The 20,274-nt window shown below is 45.7% G+C and overlaps 1 protein-coding gene across 2 annotated transcripts in view; it reads left to right on the forward strand.

Moving 5' to 3' along the window:
- S1PR2 (sphingosine-1-phosphate receptor 2) overlaps positions 1 to 20,274 on the forward strand; it is a 63,500-nt gene that overhangs the window by 3,036 nt on the left and 40,190 nt on the right. The window contains exon 1 of one of the 2 annotated variants that reach the window (XM_084835907.1): positions 16,260 to 16,393. The exons of the other annotated variant lie outside the window; for it this stretch is intronic. The gene's annotated coding sequence lies outside the window, so the exon portion shown is untranslated. Of the gene's footprint in view, positions 1 to 16,259; positions 16,394 to 20,274 lie in introns of those variants that run through there. 2 annotated transcript variants of the gene reach the window in all.

Consider the following 20,274-nt stretch of genomic DNA (forward strand, 5'->3'; position numbering starts at 1 on the left):
TTTCAGGGAAGTGATCTCCTGCAGGGCACCCAATGTTATATCCGTCCTCTGCTCCCGGGCTCATAAAAATTGCAAGGCTGGATCTGATCAAAAGCACGTCTAGTTCCACAGGGCCAGTCCTGCCATACAGCAGGTTGAAGTGACCTGCTTTAGGTGGCATCATGGGGCTGGAGGGGTAGGCGGAATAGATAGAGGCAGGAATTGCTGTCTGAATGATTCTGCAAGACTCTTTAAAGTATTGCCTTTAGCAGAGGTGGGAGGCACCATTTTGGGCTCTGCTTCAGGCAGAAAAGTATCAACATTATAGTCCAGTATTCTCTGTAGCGGTGGCCAGCCAGATGACCCTGGAAGGATCATAAGCAGGTTGGGATAGAGACAACCAGCCTCTGTGGTTGGTTCCTGATATCCAGTAATCAAACACAATTTGAACAGCATTGACTGCTGAGGCCCTGGTCATAGCCTTTTCAGTGGGAGCCCCATCAATGTGGAACTCCCTGCTCTGGGAAATTCACTTATCCCCCTCCTTGTGTGTTTTAAAATGGCTGAGTACATCTGCTTTTACTGATTAATTTGAAACTGGCTCAGATTTAGAAAACAAACAAATATGTTTCTAGATTGTTGCTTGTTTTACTGGTTTTTTTTAAGGTGTTATATTGTGTTGGTTTTTATAGTGATTTGTTTCTTACGTTTATATGATACTATAATTACGATGCGTGAACCACCTTGAGAGAGCTGTACAGGCCTTCAAGGCAGTATATAAATATTTAAAATAAAAATACATCTCGGCTATTATGACTATTAGCCATTCATAGGCTTATTCTCAATGAATTTGTCCAAATCTTTAAGATGAAACTATTTGATGCAATCTATGCCCCTCTCACCCAGAGTTTTGGTTTATTTTGTTGAGTATGTGTGTTTCCACTGAACTCCTCATGAGTGGAGAATTAATGCAAACAAGCAAGGGGGTGTTCTTTAACTCTTTCCGGTCTGACCATTTTTCTGCACAAAATCACCCCACTCATCCACAGCTGCTTTTCACCTCTCATCGAAGATGACTGGAAGGAAAGATTGCAACCAGGTGTGACATGTGGTTTCAGTCTGAGGTGGTGGCCGTCATAACATCCCAGATTCTTTCAGTGGATTGTGTGTTGTGTGAAGCAACACTTCCTTTTGCTTCTCTGGCTAGTTTCACTCTTAAGTTTGTGTGGTCCTGCCTACAGTCACTCTCCTTCTGTTTCTTATGGCAACCTCTGGTTTCAGGAAATCTGAGTTTTCCTGCACTCAGGCACTTACTGTTTTCTTGAGGAGATTGGCAATTTTTTCTCTCCCAGGCTCTGGTGGACAGCATCCTGGGAGGGGCCAGGGCAGTGGCAGAGCACATGCAAAAGGTCCCAGCTTCAGTCCTGAGCATCTCTGGATGGAATGATCTCGGATACCATGCTGGGAAAGAACCTGTACCTGGGGCCTTGGAGAGCTATTGCTACTCAAAGTAGAGTCTAAGAATGGGGAACCTGCGTGGCCCTCCAGATGTTGTTGGGACTCCAGGTCCTATCCTCCCAGACCATTGGCCATGCTGTCTGGGGATGATTGGAGTTGGGTAGTCCAACAACATCTGGAGGGTCACATGTACCATAGACAATACTGGGTTAGAAAGGCAAGGGTTGCAGAACCTCTGGCCCGGGGCCAAATCTGGCATTCTGGCACAAGAGCTTTAAGCTACAATATGCAGGTATTTTTGGCCCCACCCCTTTTGCCTTTGGCCCCACCCACCCCTGGAATGCAGCCCCCAAGAGCTTCTCTGAAATGGAATTCGGCCCTCGGGCTGAAAGCGGCTCTGCACCCCTGAGACAGACCCATAGTCAGACAAGGTGTAAGACAGCTTTGGAAGTTCGCCTTCCCTTGCTTTGAGTCATAGCACTGTATGTTTGTGTCTGTGGGTGAATTAATGCTGTGCCCAGCCCCAGGGGCTGCGGCGTCTTGGAAACGGCAGGGAAGGATTTCTGTTTTCCCTCTTGTGGCTTTTGTCACTGTGGGGGAATGCAAGGAATAGAGGCTTTTAGGGTAGGCCATACTGGCTGGGGTTGATAGGAGTTGCAGTCCAACCCATCTGGAGGGTGCCAGGTTGGGGAGGGCTGCTAGAAAAGATGTGTGGCTGCTTGTCTATCATGTGGAAACCAGTTGCTTAATTAGGATGGATGTGGGGGGTGGCGGCATAGGCCACGGTTAGATGGACCAACAGATTGATGAAACTGGTGTGTATGTTGAAGGGTTGAGAGCAGGGGAGGGCAACTTGCAGCCTTCCAGGTGTTGTTGGACTGCAGTTCCCATCAGCCCTAGCCAGTATATTCAGTGATGATGGAAGATGGGAGTTGCAGTCCTGCAAGATCTGGAGGGCCACAAGTTGCCCACCCCTGGTTAAGCAGAACACTCGCCGTTCTTCAGAATGGTGTGACATGAGCAATGCCAATTCAACCTCTAGTGCATTTGCTGGATATTTTCAGTAGAGGTGCTGCAGTTTACTGGCTGGTTAAGAGCGTGAGAAAATCTCCGCTGAATCGGAACAAGGTAGCCTAGTATCCCATTTCCAACAGTGGCTGGTCAGATGCCCCCAGGAAGACTACAAGTTGGCCAGGAAGGCAGCAACCCTCTCCCATTGTGTACCGCCAGGCATCTGGCATTCAGGGGCTTCCATGAATCTGTGTAATCCGCTTTTAGAGCCATCGCTGTATCTTGTGGCATTGAATTGTCTGAATAACTCATGCACTGTGCGAAGAAGTACTTCTTTCTGTTTGCACTTCATCTACTGCTCATCAGTATGATCGGGGAAATGACTGTGGGTCAGTGGCAGTACACCTGCTTTGCCTGCAAAAGGTCCCAGGTTGGATCCCTGGCATTTCCAGGCAGGGCTGGAAAAACTCTTGCCTGAAACCCAGGAGGGCCCTGGCTGCCAATCAGTGTCGACAGTACTGGGCTAGATGGACCAACAGCCTGATTCAGAATAAGGCAGCTTCCAAGAGGAGATTACAAACAGAGAAAGTGATTACAAAAGGAGAAAAATGTATCTGAATCCACTTTCTCTACACTGTCTGTTATTTTATAAACATCTATCACGTCTCCATCTGGTTGTCTTTTTTTTTCTAAACTGAAAGGCTACAAACACTTCAACCTTCCTCGTAGAGAAGCTGTTCCAGCCTCTTTGCCACTTTACAGTGCAATTCTATACATGTCCACTCAGAAATAAGTAAGTATGTGTAGGATTGGAGCCTTAAGGAGCAATCCTATGCAAGTTTAGGAAGAAAAAAGGCCTTCAACTCCCAGCATGCCCTAGTCAGCATGGCTGGCTGGGGCATGATGGAAGTCGTAGACCTTTTATCTTCCTAAACTTGCATAGGATTGTGCCCTTAGGTGCAATCCTATGCAAGTTTAGACAGAAAACAGGCCTACAACTCCCAGTGTTCCCCTGTTGGCTGGGAAATGCTGGGAATTGTACAACTTTTTTCTGCCTAAACATGCATAAGATTGTGCCTTTTCCAAGTTCTACAATATCCTTTTGGAGATTGGGCCACCAGAACTCTACATAGTATTCCTAGTCTGGCCACACCATAGATTTAAATAAAGGCATGCTAATGGGAGTCTAATTTTAAATTTCTTTCCTAGTAATTCTCAGCACTGAGTTTATGCTTTTTAGTGCTGCTACACATTGAGTCGTCCCCAACTCACCACTGACCCAGGGAAAACCCATAAAGCAGAAAAAGCTGCCTTTTTTGAGACTGTCAGATGCTTCTCAGGCCATTTTAAAGGGCCAGTGTTAAATATGCCAGAATCCAGAATTAGGCACAAAAATACGTTTTTAAAAATGCATTCTGGTTCATATACATAACATACTGAGTCTGGTTCTTGATTGACAAGCTACTGAACACAGAAAATTAGTTCAAGTTCTTTCTAGAACCTAAACCAGTAAGAAATTATTCTTTAATGAACAAACCTTCTGATACCCAGCTGAAATTTCCATTACTGTATTGAGGGTCTCCTAATATTATAGAAGAACATTTCACTTTTTCTTTGCAGTTTTGTATGTGATAATTTTACTTAGAGTTTATGTAACACAATTCAAGTATTTAAAATGCTTCTTTCGCACTGTCTTCATCATCCTTACATTTACTATGTGAGATGAGCCGGTGTTGTTCCCATATAGCAGGTGGAGCCCGTGGCTTGGCTAAGGTCACCTTGTGAATCTGTGGTTGAAGTATGATTTGAACTGGGGACTTTGTGGCTCATGCCTTTTGCCACTGTGCTATGCCTGTGCTTTGTGTAATTCTTCATCAATGCTCATTCAAACGCTTTGGAAGCAAACCACAGGACTGCTTGTTCATCCTCAGTGGAGCAAACTACAATGGAAACTTGGGCCTGTGAACTTCTCGAGCCCTGTTAGACTCAGGAGCCATCTGCCTCTTGTTTTGGAAACACTGCAGTATTTGGGAAGGAACTAGTTAACTGTAACTTGGGCAAGTGCTTTCCCTTCCTTCCTTCCTTCCTTCCCTCCCTCCCTCCCTTAGAAAGGCCAGGTGATTCTGCATTCTTGGAAAGGTCTGTTTACTCTGGAGCAATTATCAGGGAAACAACCCTTACTCAGAATCTCTGCAGATAGATAATTGGAAAGTCCCCAGATAGATAATGGCTGTTAGGATCTGCCCCCTCTCTGGGCCTGGGCTATTTGTTGTAGACACTCATAGGCTCCCCTTCAAGTCAGCTGTCACCTTTCCCATTACAAGGCACTCCCTGCCTGCTGTTTTGCCTGTTTGTGCTCCTGTTGTTCCCTGTTTGCTGATGTGCACACAGACCAGGACTTTTCCATTCACTGTTGCAATCTTCCAATCATGCTCAGACTTTCTGGAAAGTACCAATGGAATCTTTCACCGAGCTCTCTCTCTCTCTCTCTCTCTCTTGTGAGTGAGTGAGTGCTGTAGGAGGGATCTTTCCCCCCCATCCCCTCCTCCTGCCGACATTCTCTTTCCCAAAGCCCCTTGCCAAATCTCAGCCCAGCAACAAAAACCATCTGTTGTTATCTGTGGCCGGCGCAACCGCGTTCCCCAGGCTTCTGGCCTCGGATGTGCCTGAGAGAGGCTTTTGGGGGCTCTGTTTCTGATTAAGCAATTGCAGCTGTTCGGATCGGGCTGAGATTGTCGTCCTCCCATGTGCTTTAGGATGTCCCCACAGTGGATCATTTAAGGGATGGACAGCAGGACGTTTTATCACTGGAAATTAGACCAGGAAGAAATAGCTGTTCTTTGCCCACGCGTGCTATTTAGGAACTTGAAGGAACTCTCTCCAGCTAGGATGACCTCATCCACTATGAGGAATTTATCAGCTCCACCCTATAACTCCTACGGACTTTCTCAACTTCCACAGGACAGGAAGCGCCTTCATGGCACTTGGCTCCTTAACAAAGGTGCCCTTCTTGGCTGATTGTGGATGGGGACAGAGGTCAGTATGGGTGGGTGGACAAGAAGGGTCCATGCTCTTTGTGCAAGGCTCAGCATCAGTATCAGGCCGGAGGGCACAGAAGTGGGTTAATGCAGAAATCAATGACCAGCAGGGTCTCGCGGTTGCCTCTGGTGTTCCAGACAAGGGGCAGACGCTGGCCCGTGAGTGGAACGGAATGGCTGGAGTCTCTGCTTTAGGCTGAAGGATGCAGTCTTATTTGTACTCCAAGCTGTGCAAGGAGACAGTCGCCACTGCATTATCTATCATTCCTTGCCCACCCTAACAATGATAACGTCTCCCTTTAAAGCACCATGTTTCAAGGTGGGAATATGAGATCCTTTCTTCCTTTGTTCTCTAGGTGCACATTATGCTCCCGCATTGGAATGACATTCCTGCCACCATTGGGGGAATGGGGATAGCCCCTTGCTCAGGTTTTGTGTGTGTGAGCGTGGAACAGCTGTGCATTCTCTTTTACTCTGGTAGGCTCACTTGCTCTCTATAGGGGTGCTTCCAGACCGGCGGGGGGGCTTCTGGCATTACCAGTCAGAAGGCATTGTGCAACTGTTCAGTCTTTTTTTTTCCTGAACAGATTTTCTGTGGAAAGACAAAAAAGACAGAAGAAGTGGTGGGAAATCACAGGAGGCTTACAAATGGAAGATGGCAACATCTGGACCTCTGTAAAATTCCGTGGATGAGGCAGGGCTATAGTGCCATAAAAGCTTCATCTGGAAGCATCCTTGAGTATAGGTTGTAACATCTCAAGAAAGGCTGGAAACAGTCAAACATATTTAAATTGGGCAAGATGCCATTTTGCAATGTGATGTGGGGGGGGGAACCCCACCAACCATGGATACATTTAAAGATAAATTGTGAAAAAAGAGTGTATTTTTGAGAGCATTTGCTACAGTTACTTCTTAAATATAGCAGTGTTATCAAAACAAGTTACCCCATCATCACTCCTTCATTTTTAAAGACAAGGGATTTGTGTATTTGGTAGCCACACCTAGTAGATGGGCTCACTGAATGGTTTATAACAATAGTTATTCAGTGTGTGGAGTGAACAAGTTGATGAAAGAGACAGGTGTTCCTGAGGAATAAGCACACATGGTATGAAGTGCCACTCCATCCAAACTCCTTAAGCAGTACTTGACTTTGGGGTAGGGGTGGGGCCAAACATTTCCAGACCTCTTAAAAGGTTGCTAAAAGGGGGGAAAGCGAAAGCTGCTTACCCTAGGGTGGGGAGGGAAAATGTGGAGGGAAGGACAAGAAGCTAAGGGTTTAAATCAGGGGTGGGCAAAAGGAAGATCAGGATCTACTGGTTGATCTCTGGGTGAGTTGCAGTAGATCAAAAAGGGGTTTTGACCTCAGTTATCTAATAGCAACAATTAACACTCCCCCACACACAATTGTGAAAAAGAATACTTGGAGGAAAACCAGGAGTGGATTTGTGCATGAAAGGATTTGTGAGCTTGGTTCTAGTACTGATCACAGATTCCTGAATGGAGCCTGTGTTCAGAGGCACCCTATTGCTGAAAGCATATGTCCACCTGCCTGAGCCACCATTTTGCACCTGGCTCAGGGTTCTAGTAAAAAAGAAGGTAGATTCCACATGCCTGAAGTCTGTCCCACCCTTAGGGATTAAGAATTGTGTAAAATCAGTTGGCGTGCTATGGTCCATGGGGTCACGAAGAGTCGGACACGACTGAACGACTGAACAACAACAACAAAATCAGTTTTGTCTATGTTTCGCAGATTGTCAAGCACCTTTCGTTCAGTCGTCTGTCCGTCGCTGGAATCAGATTTTTTTGTTTTGTTTCTGAATTTGCACACATTCACATTTGTGCAAATGCACAGCTGTGCAAATTCCCTGAAAATGTGCATTTTTGCTTTAGCCTATGGGGAAAATGCACAGTTTTGGCTGGGTTTTTTTTTTATGCATTTTTTTCTACAACGAAATTTGCACAAAATTCAGGAAAGTTAGGAGACCGGTCTACAAGTCTGCAGAATCCAGCTTACAGTGGAAAAAGCCAGTCTGCTGCAGAATCTGCAGGTCGGATTCATGGAAATCCAAATTCATTTTGTTCCATTGCAGATTTCTCTGACATCCCTATCCACCCCTGGGTTTAAATGTAGCAGAAATCCACAGAAGCTTCAAAAGTGGGATTATCAACACTTTAGAGCAGTGGTTTTCCGAATCCTTTTCACATAATTTTGTCTGCTGAGAAACCTGCTTGCTCAACATTGCCCCTCTAGCTCTGCATTGCAAAGGAAGAGCAATAATGGAAAGCAAACTGACTTCTTTGGGCATGAGGGTAGCCATTCATGAACAAACCCACTGCGTTAGGGGATTGGCCCAAACTTTAAGATAATCTGATTTATGTTGAAAGCTGGTCACATGGCAACACAGTGAAATGGACGCAGACAACCAAAGGAGTGTCACTTCTGGGAAAAATGAACCAAAGTTCTGAGAATGATTCAGATCAGGCATAGCAGCCTGCAACAAACTAAATGTGAACCTAGTGCTGCGGAACAGTTGTGGGTTGCACCGTTGAAGGAAGATGCTGACAGGCAAGTTGCAAAGGGTTCAGAGGAGAGCTTCCAAACACACACACACACGGAAAGTCTGAAAGAACTGAATATATTGTCCGAGGGAAATACTATGGTAAACAGAGGAAAGGGGTATATGCAGGGTGTTTTCTCCAAATATTTAAAACCTTCCCAGAAAAATGGGAAGCCCTGAGGGTAGGACAAGAAGAGGAAAATGAGGTTAATACAAAACCAAGAAAAGCAGATCTAGTGTTAAATATTAACCTTCTAGCTAAAGCTCTTCAACAATGGGGCAAGCTGATTAGAGAGGTAGCAGGATCTTTTTGCCCTTGAAGGTTATCGAGAGAAGGTTGGGCATGGTCAGGGATGCTTTCAGCGCCAGAGGTCGCCTCTTGGAAGATTAGGTCAGGCAAGTTGATCCACTGCCCAAAAGCAATAGGCCCCACTAGTGTTTTCTTCTCTTATACAACTCTGTGATTCTGTTACAAAGCTTATGCCAGGGGACAGTGCTTGTGAACAGTAAGGACAATGGGCCAAGTGTCCCGCTGTGGAAAGTGGGAAATCTCCTTCTCCACTGAAAAGGTATCTAGCCAGGGGCTTGGGATGCTTTTAAAGTGAAGGCAAGGGTGAGGAATCCCTGGCTCATGGGCTGCATCCGGCCAATGGCCTAATCTCGACCGGTCGGCAGTGTCGTTCCTGGTGGTGGCCAAGGTGCCCCATTCGGGTCGGCACTGGTTATGGAAAAGGAAGAAAGAGATGACCATAGAGACCAATAAAGGAAGAAAGAAATGGGGAGGGAGTTGCAAAAACGAAGAAGCTGATGGAATGAGGGGAAATTCAAACTGGCCCCAGAGGGAGAAAAGGAGGAAGTTGGCAGGGGGTAGTGAATGCCGAAAGACAAAATAGACCTGCCACCTTGCAGTGAGTTGTGGAATGGGGAAGCCTGAAAGGGAGAAGGATGGAAGGACTTTTCCCCTGCTCTTCCATCTGTGATCCTGGACACAAGACAGGAGCCTGGGGGAAAGGGGGCGGGGGAACAAGCCTAAACAGACTGAGAGAGGAAGGGAGTCAAAATGAAAAGCCAAAACAGCCAACTTGCTTTTCATTGATCTGGGGGGTGGGGGATGTGGGTGGGGACAGTCAAGATGGCTCCATTTTGGTGGCAGAGAAAGCCACAGCAGTGTGCGTGCGTGCGTGCATGTGTTATTTATTGCAGTTTGGATCGTGGACTGTGCAGAGGGATAGCAGGGAGCTAGGCAGTGTGCCTTTTACCAATAAAATAGCATCCTTTAGGGTCTGTATTAGTGGTAATTTGAGCAAAAAGGGAATTCTTCAGGAGCAAAATAGCTACCTGTTGGGGTTTTGAAGAGCTCGCTGATTACGTATGGGTTGCCAAACCGCTCGGGTTTAAGAAGTATGGCCCCATTGCATATTTGGTGAGTTTCTTTCATCATATGAACATCAGAATGCTTTTTGAGAAGGATTTTTCTTAGCCAAGGATACTTTCCCAAGGCTTGGCAATTGAAAGTCATAAATTCATAGCTCCTGCTCATCCTGACATCTTAAAATTCATCTTTTGATCAGTAATGACCATTCCTGCATTATTGGTCAGAGATCTTGGTGGTGCAGGATTGCTAGAGCAATATCCTGAAAGACCTACACCCTACTGCCCTCCAGATGTTTTGGACTACAGTTCCTAAGATTTCTGACCATTGACCATGCTGGCTGGGGCTGATGGGACTTGAAGTCCAAATCATCTGAGGAGCACCAGGTTGGCAAAGGCTGCCATATGTCTTGAAACAAAAGCAATCTGCACAAGCACGCTTTTTTCAGATTTTTTTTTCCTTTCACGTAGAAAGGGGAAAACAGCACAATCATATCCCAGGGTGAACTTTAGCAGAGTTGGGTTGGCTGACTCTGTACACTCTTTTGCTAGCAATTTTGTTAGCTGTCTGGTGATGAATATACCTGGTTCAGAGCCCTTGTGCTTTTTGGGGAAGCCACAAAATCTTAGATTCTAACATCAGGCCCAATTATCCAGGTCTTCAACTTTCAGAGTAAGCTCCTCCTTCACTTCTGTAGCCAGGTCATTTCATCCTGAAAAGTTAATCCCAGCTGCACTGCTGTGGATGAAGTATCATCAAGCTTCTCACCAATCCCCTTTAGGGCTCAATCCTATGCATGTTTAGACAGACAAAAGTCCTATAACTCCCAGCATTCAAGTTGTAGGACTTTGTCTGTCTAAACGTGCATAGGATTGTGCCCTTACTTGCTGACGATTTGTGTCTAGAAGGGCATATATGTTTAAGAGGAATTCGTCCTGGTTGCATTTGACCTTCTTTCCATCTGAGGCTTCAGCAGGCCTATCGGCCATTTTGCCTCCTCCAAATACAGAAGTCGAGGAGCATGAATCAGAATTTTCAGGAGGAACGAGGTAAGTTTTCAAGTCTTCAGGAGCAGGCAGGGACTTGCCTAAGACCGTTATTATTCCATCTTTACCCATTTGGGGAAATTTAGGAAGCCACAGGCATGACAAATTAAGCTAATTTCAGTACCTGAGGGAGGATCTTGGGCTTCAGATGACCCCACTGACTTCATCTCTGACTTCACTGACCTCCTGATGTGCTGACATCATCCCCCCCCCCTTTCTAAGCTTTTATCACACATGTGGGAAGATTCTAAACTAAAGCTTCAGTGCTGGCGGCGGCAGCGGCAGCCTTCACTATTTTGAACAGAGAATTCCCACCGCCACCACTTCAGGTAAGTAATCTGAAGTGTCAGAGTGGCAGGGGAAGCCCCATGCACAGTGTGAAGGCTGCAACAGAGATGGGGGCCTACAGATTCTGACTTTTGGTAGTAATGCCATCCATTGCATCAAGTACCATGCAGTACAGCAATGAGGCTTAGATTATACCTGAAGAAATGGCCCAGGCCATGCTGCCTCCACACTTCTGTCCCCCTCCCCCCGTCTGTGACATGCTGATCAGCAGGATTACACAGAGAGTATGTGCGAGGTAGTCATGAGGTGAACAGCATAGAGCACCCCTTGTTGATGGAAAAAGAGCCACTTCTATCTGGTTCATGACCCACTGCATCAGTAGTAGATTGATTTTTTTTATACAAAGTCAAAGTGGGCCAAAAGTTCACGTTTTTTCCTTTTTTTAATATGCATACATGAATTTCTATATATCCATAGCAACGAATACATACGAAATGCATATATATGAAAACACAACATTAAGCAATTGTACATAGGCTTCAACAAAACCGGACCAGATATCCAAATAAATATCCATTTAAAGGTGACATAAAGCTCACAGCCTAATAATATTGTAAATTCTAAATATTTTGTTTCTGTCATTGGTCTTTTTATTTGGTTGCAGTCAAGTTCCTGGTACCGAGATGTGCGCCATAATTCTTACCAGAAGCTGAAAATGCACTTGGAATTTATTCAGAACAAATCCAAAATGTGAAATGGAGTTAAACGTGGTCCACTAAATCTTCCAGAAATAGACTCGCCCAAGTTTTTCTGCACTGATTGCATTGTTTGCTGGGCACAGCAACTTTCCCTCACTCAAAACTCCAAGGAAAGAGCATCTTGCAATAGAATCCTCTTTGTTACGGGATTTGCCTCTATCCAGTGAGTTGGAAGCAGGTGGAACTAGTCTTAATTGTTATTCTCTCATCTTGTTGCCTGAGTTTAATTTCTGGGAAGGAAGCTGAGATCAAGGGTATTTGTTTGCATTCATTTTCCAGCTTATATTTCTATATAATGGAAAGGTTCCAGGATAGTTCTGCATCCACTGCACACAGGATTCTGGAAATTTGCTCCTTAGCTTCTTGTTTGCTGTGGTCACCCCTCTAAAGTATAGTCCATGCATTTCTAGGAAGCCTTTATGACATCTTCTCCCGCTTCCTCACTTCTGTGTCTGACAGGCTCCTTCCCTATTTTCTTTTTATAGAGCAGTTTAGAAACTCATGTTCTCTTCCCAGCCCACAACATCCTTAAGAATTAGACTTAAAAAAAAAAAAAACAACCCGCAGGGGTACTGTTCATGACAAGACTTTGCCCCAAGATAGACAAGAGCAGCCCAACTTCAAGGGAAACCAAAATGGTTGTTTGGGTGAGCAAATATGTTTAATACACTGCATGGTCCAAAGTTTCAGAAACTCCTGGATTTCACAAATATCAACTCCTGAGTTAATCCAGGATTGCTTGTGGAGTTGGGCCATCCATAACCAAACCAAAACCCATTGACCCATTAGGCCATCCTTCCCCAACCCACTCTCCTCTAGATGTGTTGGACTGCAATTCCCAAAATTCCCAGCCACTGGCCATGCTGGTTGGGAATTATGGGAGTTGCAGTCCAACACATCTGAAGGGCACCAAGTTGGGGTCACATCTGTTCTCAAATTATTCCTCCTACCATGCTTTTTATATTTATCTCCCACTTTGCTAATATGATGACTACTTGGTTTTAGCTTGCTTTTTTTCTCATTCTGTTGTTGGGCCAGCTGTCATGTGGTGGGGGAGTACACCAACCTTTGAGCTATGCAGAACTTTTTGCATTCCTGGATTGTTAGCGGGGTACATTTATAAGATTTTATTATACATGAATTAATCCAAGACAGCTACCACCCCCACATTCAGTAGTCATGATCAGGAATTCCTTATACACAAGATTTTACCCATGTAAATTAATCTAAAATAATTTACAACTTCTGGTTCTGTACTCGGTCACTAACGTGGATTGGAATTTCCACTCCCAGCATAAATGTGCCGTGGAAGGGTGGGAAAGAGCCAACCCTTTTACCATTGTTTACTGTGACTGTAAGTAACACAGGACTGTGGTTATTTTTTAATTTAATACAGCTGAGGCCTTGCTTTCCCACAATCCACTGGAAGGAAGCAGAATAATAGCTGTGATTCTGCACAGCACCTTATTCCAATTACAATCCCATAATGCCTGTCCGATGATAAAGAGAAAAGCAGGCAGCATGTTTCTGTGCAGGCGATAGCAATCCTTAGCAAAATGTCTGAATGTTTGCTAAGCTTTTCTTTAAAAAAAATTGTAATTAGCATTTGCTCCTTAGTTCATAGCCTCTTCCCGTGCCCTGCTCTCAAGTACCGTGAATCCCTGCTGCCTTATTTAATCGGGGGAAGCGGGTGTTAGATTCCTATCTTTGTTTTGCCTGTAATGTGTACCCTAGTCATCTCAGCTAGGCTAGAAGCCACATGCACTGCATCCCTCCACTCACCCACCCCGCCCCTGCTTGAAGGTCAGCTCCCTCTCTGAGCCATATCGAAGTGGAGACGCAGCAGCACCTTCCCATGGCCAAATTTTGTAGGTCCAGTCTCTCTGAGCCAGGAAGGCCCACCCTTGCCCTCTTCCCCTGTGACATTAGCCAAGGCCCATGTGCAGCAGTGTAGTGGAGCCAGGGCTCATAGGGATGCAGTGCCCACGCTTTTCGATTAGCAGGGACCCTGACGTCATCCGCCACCCTCCTCAGGCTTCCCTGCTCCCTCTGAGCTTAGCTGCAGTCCTCACATTTGTTGAGGGAAAATGAGTTTCCCAACAACACTATATTGTTCCCTGTTGTAATGCAGTCTCTTTGGGTGACTTGCTCTTGAGTGGGCCATTAAGGCCCGATAGCTAAAAGGCCTGCTCCTGGTGGAGATGAAAACAACCAGATCTGGCTTGATATGGATCCCCAGAACTGCCAGCCTTTTTGGCCTCTCCTTGGGGGGGTGGCTATGGGGGCTGTCATCATGAGCACCCGCGCTTCAGAATTTACCACACCACCACTGGCCACGCACTTTCCAGGCAGCCCGTAGCTCTGCACAAGTCGCTGCTGGAAGCCTCAGCTCAGAAAGGCACTCTTGGTTCCTGCTCCCGGACAGCTGCTCCGTGGAATCGAACTCTTTTGGAAGAGTTGCTCCCTGTGTGCAAGGTCAGCGCAAGCAGGATATGCAGGGCAGGCAGTGCAAAAAAGGCAAGGCTTCATCTACTCCCTTGGGGACCGCTCCTCGGGCCAGGTGACTCGTTAGCACTTTGCTAGTCCATAACATCAATGGCTGGCACTGCATTTCCATTTTATATTAAGTAGAAAAACGGGTGGGGGACTTGTCACAAATCAAATCTGGAAAGAAAAAAATGAGAGGACTATAGGGAAAGCACTAGCATGTCGTGTTTTGATGATAACATTGTCTGGATTCTCCATAATAACTGAATTAATCAATTAGGTCAATTCCAGAGGAAAGGAAAGCAGCCAATATATTCCCGTTCTGAGCTAGTTTATCCTTAACACCCCTCTGAGGTAGGCTATGGCTGAGTGATTTACAGGGATTCACTTGTGCTGCAGCCTAGTTCTGGAACCTACCCACATGGTCCCAGAGTTGGGTCCCAGGCAGCATCATTTTAAGACACTGCAAAGGGTTTGGGGGCACATTTCTCAGATCACACAGTGCAGCCACTTTGGGTAGCAAAACATCCTGGGCTGGGCTGGATAAAGCAGAATGGATTGAGAGACATTTAGTTCAATGTTTCTGGAGTGGTGGCTCTGCTCCTTGGCTCATATATTATTTGTTAAATATATATGCTTTGTGGTCTCCGTGGTACAATAAGATAATTTTAGACTCTGCACTAAATGATCTGGGCTTCACTCAAAACTATGGTAAGCATTCCCTGCTGTGTTTGGGGGTCCTGGCCATTTGCCCTAAAGTCCTGCTCAAATGGTACCACTGTGTGAACCATTTGTTTGGTTTTCCAAGAATTTCGAAATTCTCCTTTTGTCCACTAAGCAGGATGGTATTTTACATTCAAACAGTAAATTAGTTTGCTATGAATCATTCCTACAATACTTTTCAAGTTCAGGGTGCTTTTATGATCTGTTGATCTTATTCACCCTCATAGCAACAGTATGAAGGAAGACCATTGGTATTCCTATTTTACAGATAGGGAACTGAGGCTAAGAGATGGTGACTGGTCTAAAGGCTCCTAGTGAGTTTTTGTGGCTGTGTGGTAACTGGGATCCAGGTCCCTTAGACCTGGGATGGGGAACTTGCACTCTGGGGGCCGCATGCAGCCCTCAGCGTCATCTGGCTCTCCAGACACCACAGGTCTGCTCTTGCTCTCTTCTGCTTTGTGCGTGTGAACAAGAGATAGAGAAGAAATGGGGTGGCACAGAGGGAAAGAGCTAAGCAATGCTGCAAGATCCGCTAGTATTGACTGGCTCCACCCACTGTTGTATCTGGCTCTGCCAAACAGCAGTTATTGCCCTTGATTGGTTGTTCCCATGGGTTAACGGTCCTTCATAGGACAAAGGTTTCCCCCACCCTGTCTTAGACCAAGCAAGAAGTATTTCTGAGTATGATTTCAAGTGGCTGCGTGTGGGCCTTCTTGCAAACCCTTTGCCCCTTCCCATGACATGCAAACTTAGAATGCATCTGCATTATTCAGTTTGGATGATGTTGGCAGGTGTCAAAATTCAGCTTTCCTTGAAACCGGCTTTTAACTTTCATAGCACAAGTGTACACACAGCCCTTTTGATTCGGTTTGTGTATGTGTTACAGTGCATATGTTGTGTGTTGGTATCTGATCTGTATGTATTTAGATATGCATGCGAAGCTGTTGCACCCCTCTGCAACACCAGTCCACTCCTGCTCTGCTTGGAAGTGCTCCTTGTGCTTAAATAGAAGTCAGATTTCTCCATCAGCCTTCCCCTCTGGCGCACAGGGTTGTGCAAGCGATTAACGGCTGCCTATGCCGTAACGATAGCACTTCTCTGCCGCTGCATTCAGGCTCTGTACATCTCTTAGCTACTTGCATGCTGCACTGGGACACTCAAACTGCCTCCCTCACCTTCAAGCCATAGCCATCTTCCACTTTGACTTGCTGCACCCAGCCACTCAAGCGTCTCGGCCTCGCATCTGCTTGGTCTGTCTTGGGCTCCCATTCACCTTTTCTCTCTTCAATACACTTCACTTCACATTCTTACTTTTCAGTCCGTTTCTATCAAACTCTGGTTATTTGTTGCAGGGCTTTTTCCTACTTGTTGCTCTTTTCTCCTCTTGGCTCCCCAGTAGCTAATTTCCTGCTCCCAAACAAGTCTTCCCTCTTGCTGCTGCTGCTAGTGACTCAACAGCCTTAAGCCAAAGGCCAGGACATGCCTGGATATGATTTTTGGGCTGGCTGTGCCGGTACATCTTGGCATGCCAGGTGAGCGCAGGAATTCTACTGGGTCATGGTGCAGGTGCCCAGCTGGCTTGCTGGCTGAGTAAGCTGCCTCCCAGGTGGGACGAGAAAGAGCAGAGTTTGAACAGGATGGGAGACGTCTCTGAGGATCCCTCAACTAAACAAAGGTTGGAAATGGAGCCATTGGATGGGATAGGGTGGGGGATGTGGCTGGGCTACAGAGCTGTACAGTAGGCGTGCAGGACTCCTAGCCTGCCGGGTTCGCCACTCCAGCTCACAATTCCTCCAGGATTCCCCCCCCCCCCGTTATCTCAGATTCCCCTGCATGCCGCTGCCCTTCCCACTTAGCAGCTACGGCCCTGTGAACTGAAGCTGTCTGGCCCTGACTTCACATGAGCAGCTTCTGCTATGTGTGAGCAGCCACAGCCAATCTCTCCCTCTCCCCTCAACCCAGCCACCATGTGTGCCTGAAACCCTGTAAGAAAATCTTGGCGTGAATCGGGCTGCAGACAAAGGAGTAGCAAGCAGTTTTTTCTGAGGTCAGTGCAAAACGTTTTCCCAGCCCTTGCAATCGCAACCATCAGTGTGGCAGTATCTAGATAAACCCTGTGCTGCATTCGCTTTCACTTTCCCTGCACAATCGTGTGGCTGAGCAGTGTCCATAGCCTCTTACATGGAGGAGAAGCTACCAGTGCGACACAGCTCTTAAAAGTCTGTTCAGGAAGCCACGTTCTGTGTCCATTTGATTTGGCACTGCACACTTAAGTGGAGGTGCTAGAAGCCATCTGAGTTGATACATTAAAATGCTCTGTGTGTGTGTGTGTGTGCACACATGCGCGCGTGTGTACATGCATGTGTGCAAGTGACTAACAAAAAAATTGTCCTGTGGCATCTCAAAAACTAACACATGTATTGTAGCATAGCTTACATAGGCCACAGATACCTCTGACTGTGAACATATAAAATGGCCTTATACTGAGCCAGACCAATAGTCCATCTGTCCACTCTTTCTCTCAGCAGCTTTCCCAGGGCTTGGATTTTGAAATCTTTCCTGGTCCCGCTGCCTGAGATCCTATTAATGGGAGATGCCAGGAGCCTTCTGCATGCAAAGCATGTGCTCTGCCACTGTGTCTGTGTGTGTGTGTGTGTGTGTGCTATGTCAATATGCCGTTTCTTCAGTCTCCATGGACTGTACCACCATTGGTGTGGACAGACGCTGAGTGTACATCTGTCCCCCTTCAAAACTGAACATGCTCTGAGGCATTGTTGCCACACAAGGCTTGATCTTGTGGCCTTCCTTCCAAACGCTCTGCCTTTCTGAAAGAATTCCTAAGTTGCACGTTCCTCCTTTTGCATTGGCATCTGTGAAACTCACTAGCCTTTTCTATGCTATGATTAGATCTAACTGCAGACAGAACAGTGAAACTGACTAGGACCCCTGACATGCTTCTGAAGCACCATTCTCTACTATTGCCTGAAAATGTGGCACATTTTTACTGCTGCTCCGAGCTACTATACTGATTGAGGCAGGGTTCTACCACCTGAGCAAAGTAGTCGGATCCATACATTATGCTCTCTGTAATATTTGCTGCTGCAAGCTAAAGTCTGGAACAAGCAAACTTTACCGAACACCATGTAACTCCTTCTGCAATTGTTCTCAAAACTGCTGCTGCGGGAGGTTTCAGTTCTCTGCTGGTGTTCCCAACATGTGCTTGCCTCCATGCATCCACTTATCGTGGTAGACTTGATTCCTATTATCATTATACTTCTCCATTTAAAGAAAACTCTGTGTATATCACTCAGCCTCTTGACGTACGGTGCCTCTGTATTAAGCAAAAGCCCCACATTCTTACCTGGGCTTTCTGCTTTCGACACGTGGTTTGAAAGACTTTCCTCAGCAAGTTCATAGCACTATGCCAGCATTAAATGCTGCTGATATGAGCCATTAACTTTTATTACTAGTTTATCTCTGATTTTTTGAAAGTGGGATAAAGGGGGAAATGTGCAGGAGATGTCCTGGAAGTTGACATCATCGTGTAAAGGACCCACAAACTCCTATGAGTGACCAATCATGAGTGTGCAATAAATCACTTGCGTAGAGACACCCATAGTCATAAGCATTCCAGTGCCCAAAACCTTTTGTGAAATGTAAAATCTCACTGGCTCTTTCTGCTGCAGCAATTGCATTCCTTATGTCTTGAGACTTCAGCTTTGCTGTATCTGATGTATATATACTGCTTGCATTCTCGGTTGTTTCATCTATCATTGGTGCTGCAGATTGCTTATTTTCCTCCTGTAGGCATCATCAGTCCAATATGATCTTGGGGTCATATGTGTTACTCAGACACTCTTGCAGGTTTGCAATTTTGATTAGATAGTAAAATATTCATCTTGGGGCCAGATCTTACATTTCTTCTTGGGGCCAGATCAGATCTTACATTTCGCCGGGGGGAAGCAGGGAGGTGGGTGGATGGTTTAACTCTGAAGCTGCTATTTGCTGTTAGGGAAATAACATCCCTTCATGGATCCCTTCATGGATCACTGCCTTGTTGTGGCGAAGGGGCTTGCATAACTCAGTGAAGCCATAAGCTATGCCGTGCAGGGCCACCCAAGACGGACAGTCATGGCAGAGAGTTCTGACAAAATGTGGTCCACTGCAGAAGGAAATGGCAACCCACTCCAGTATTCTTGCCAAGAAAACCCCACGGAATGTATCACAAGGCTAAAAGATATGACGCCGGAAGATGAGCCCCTCAGGTCGGAAGGTGTCCAATATACTACTGGGGAAGAGCAGAGGGAATTTCCAAGTAGCACCAGAAAGAATGAAGTGGCTGGGCCAAAGCCGAAAGGACACTCAGCTGGAGATGTGTCTGGTGGTGAAAAGAAAATCCGATGCTGTAAAGAACAATATTGTTTAGGAACCTGGAATGTAAGATCAATGAATCAAGGTAAGCTGGAGATGGTCAAACATGAGATGGCAAGATTGAACATCGACATCTTGGGAATTAGCAAACTAAAATGGACAAGCATGGGTGAATTTAATTCAGGTGACCATTATATCTACTACTGTGGGCAAGAATCCCTTAGAAGAAATGGAGTAGCACTCATAGTCAATAAAAGGGTGGGAAAAGCAGTACTGGGGTACAATCTCAAAAACGATAGAATGACCTCAGTATGAATCCAAGGCAAACCATTCAACATCACAGTAATTCAAGTCTATGCCCCAACCACTGAGGCCGAAGAAGCTGAGGTTGATCGGTTCTATGAAGACCTACAACACCTTCTAGAACTAACACCCAAAAAAGATGTCCTCTTCATCATAGGGGATTGGAATGCTAAAGTAGGAAGTCAAGAAATCACCGGAATAACAGGCAAGCATGGCCTTGGTGTACAAAATGAAGCAGGACAAAGGCTAATAGAGTTTTGCCAAGAGAACATGCTGATCATAGCAAACACTCTTTTCCAACAGCACAAGAGGCGACTCTATACATGGACATCACCAGATGTTCAGTATCGAAATCAGATTGATTATGTACTGTGCAGCCAAAGATGGAGATGCTCTATACAGTCAGTAAAAACAAGACCTGGAGCTGACTGTGGCTCAGATCATGAGCTGCTTGTTGCAAAATTTCGGCTTAAATTGAAGAATGTAGGGAAAATCATTAAACCATTCAGGTATGACCTAAATCATATCCCTAATGAATATACAGTGGACGTGAGGAATAGATTTAAGGGATTAAACCTGATAGACTGAGTGCCTGAGGAACCATGGACGGAGGTCTGGAGCCTTGTTCAGGAGGCAGCAACTCAATCCATGCCAAAGAAAAAGAAATGCAAGAAAGCCAAGTGGCTGTCTGATGAGGCTTTACAAGTAGCTGAGGAAAGAAAGGAAGCAAAAAGCAAGAGAGAAAAGGGAAGATATATCCAACTGAATGCAGAGTTCCAGAGAATAGCAAGGAGAGACAAGAAGGCCTTCTTAAATGAACAATGCAAGGAAATTGAGGAAAACAATAGAATGGGTAAGACTAGAGATCTTTTTAAGAAAATC

Source organism: Heloderma suspectum, chromosome 2 (assembly GCF_057233095.1).
Source record: "Heloderma suspectum isolate Gila_16-S chromosome 2, 16-S_ref, whole genome shotgun sequence".
In the NCBI taxonomy this organism is placed as follows: domain Eukaryota; kingdom Metazoa; phylum Chordata; class Lepidosauria; order Squamata; family Helodermatidae; genus Heloderma; species Heloderma suspectum.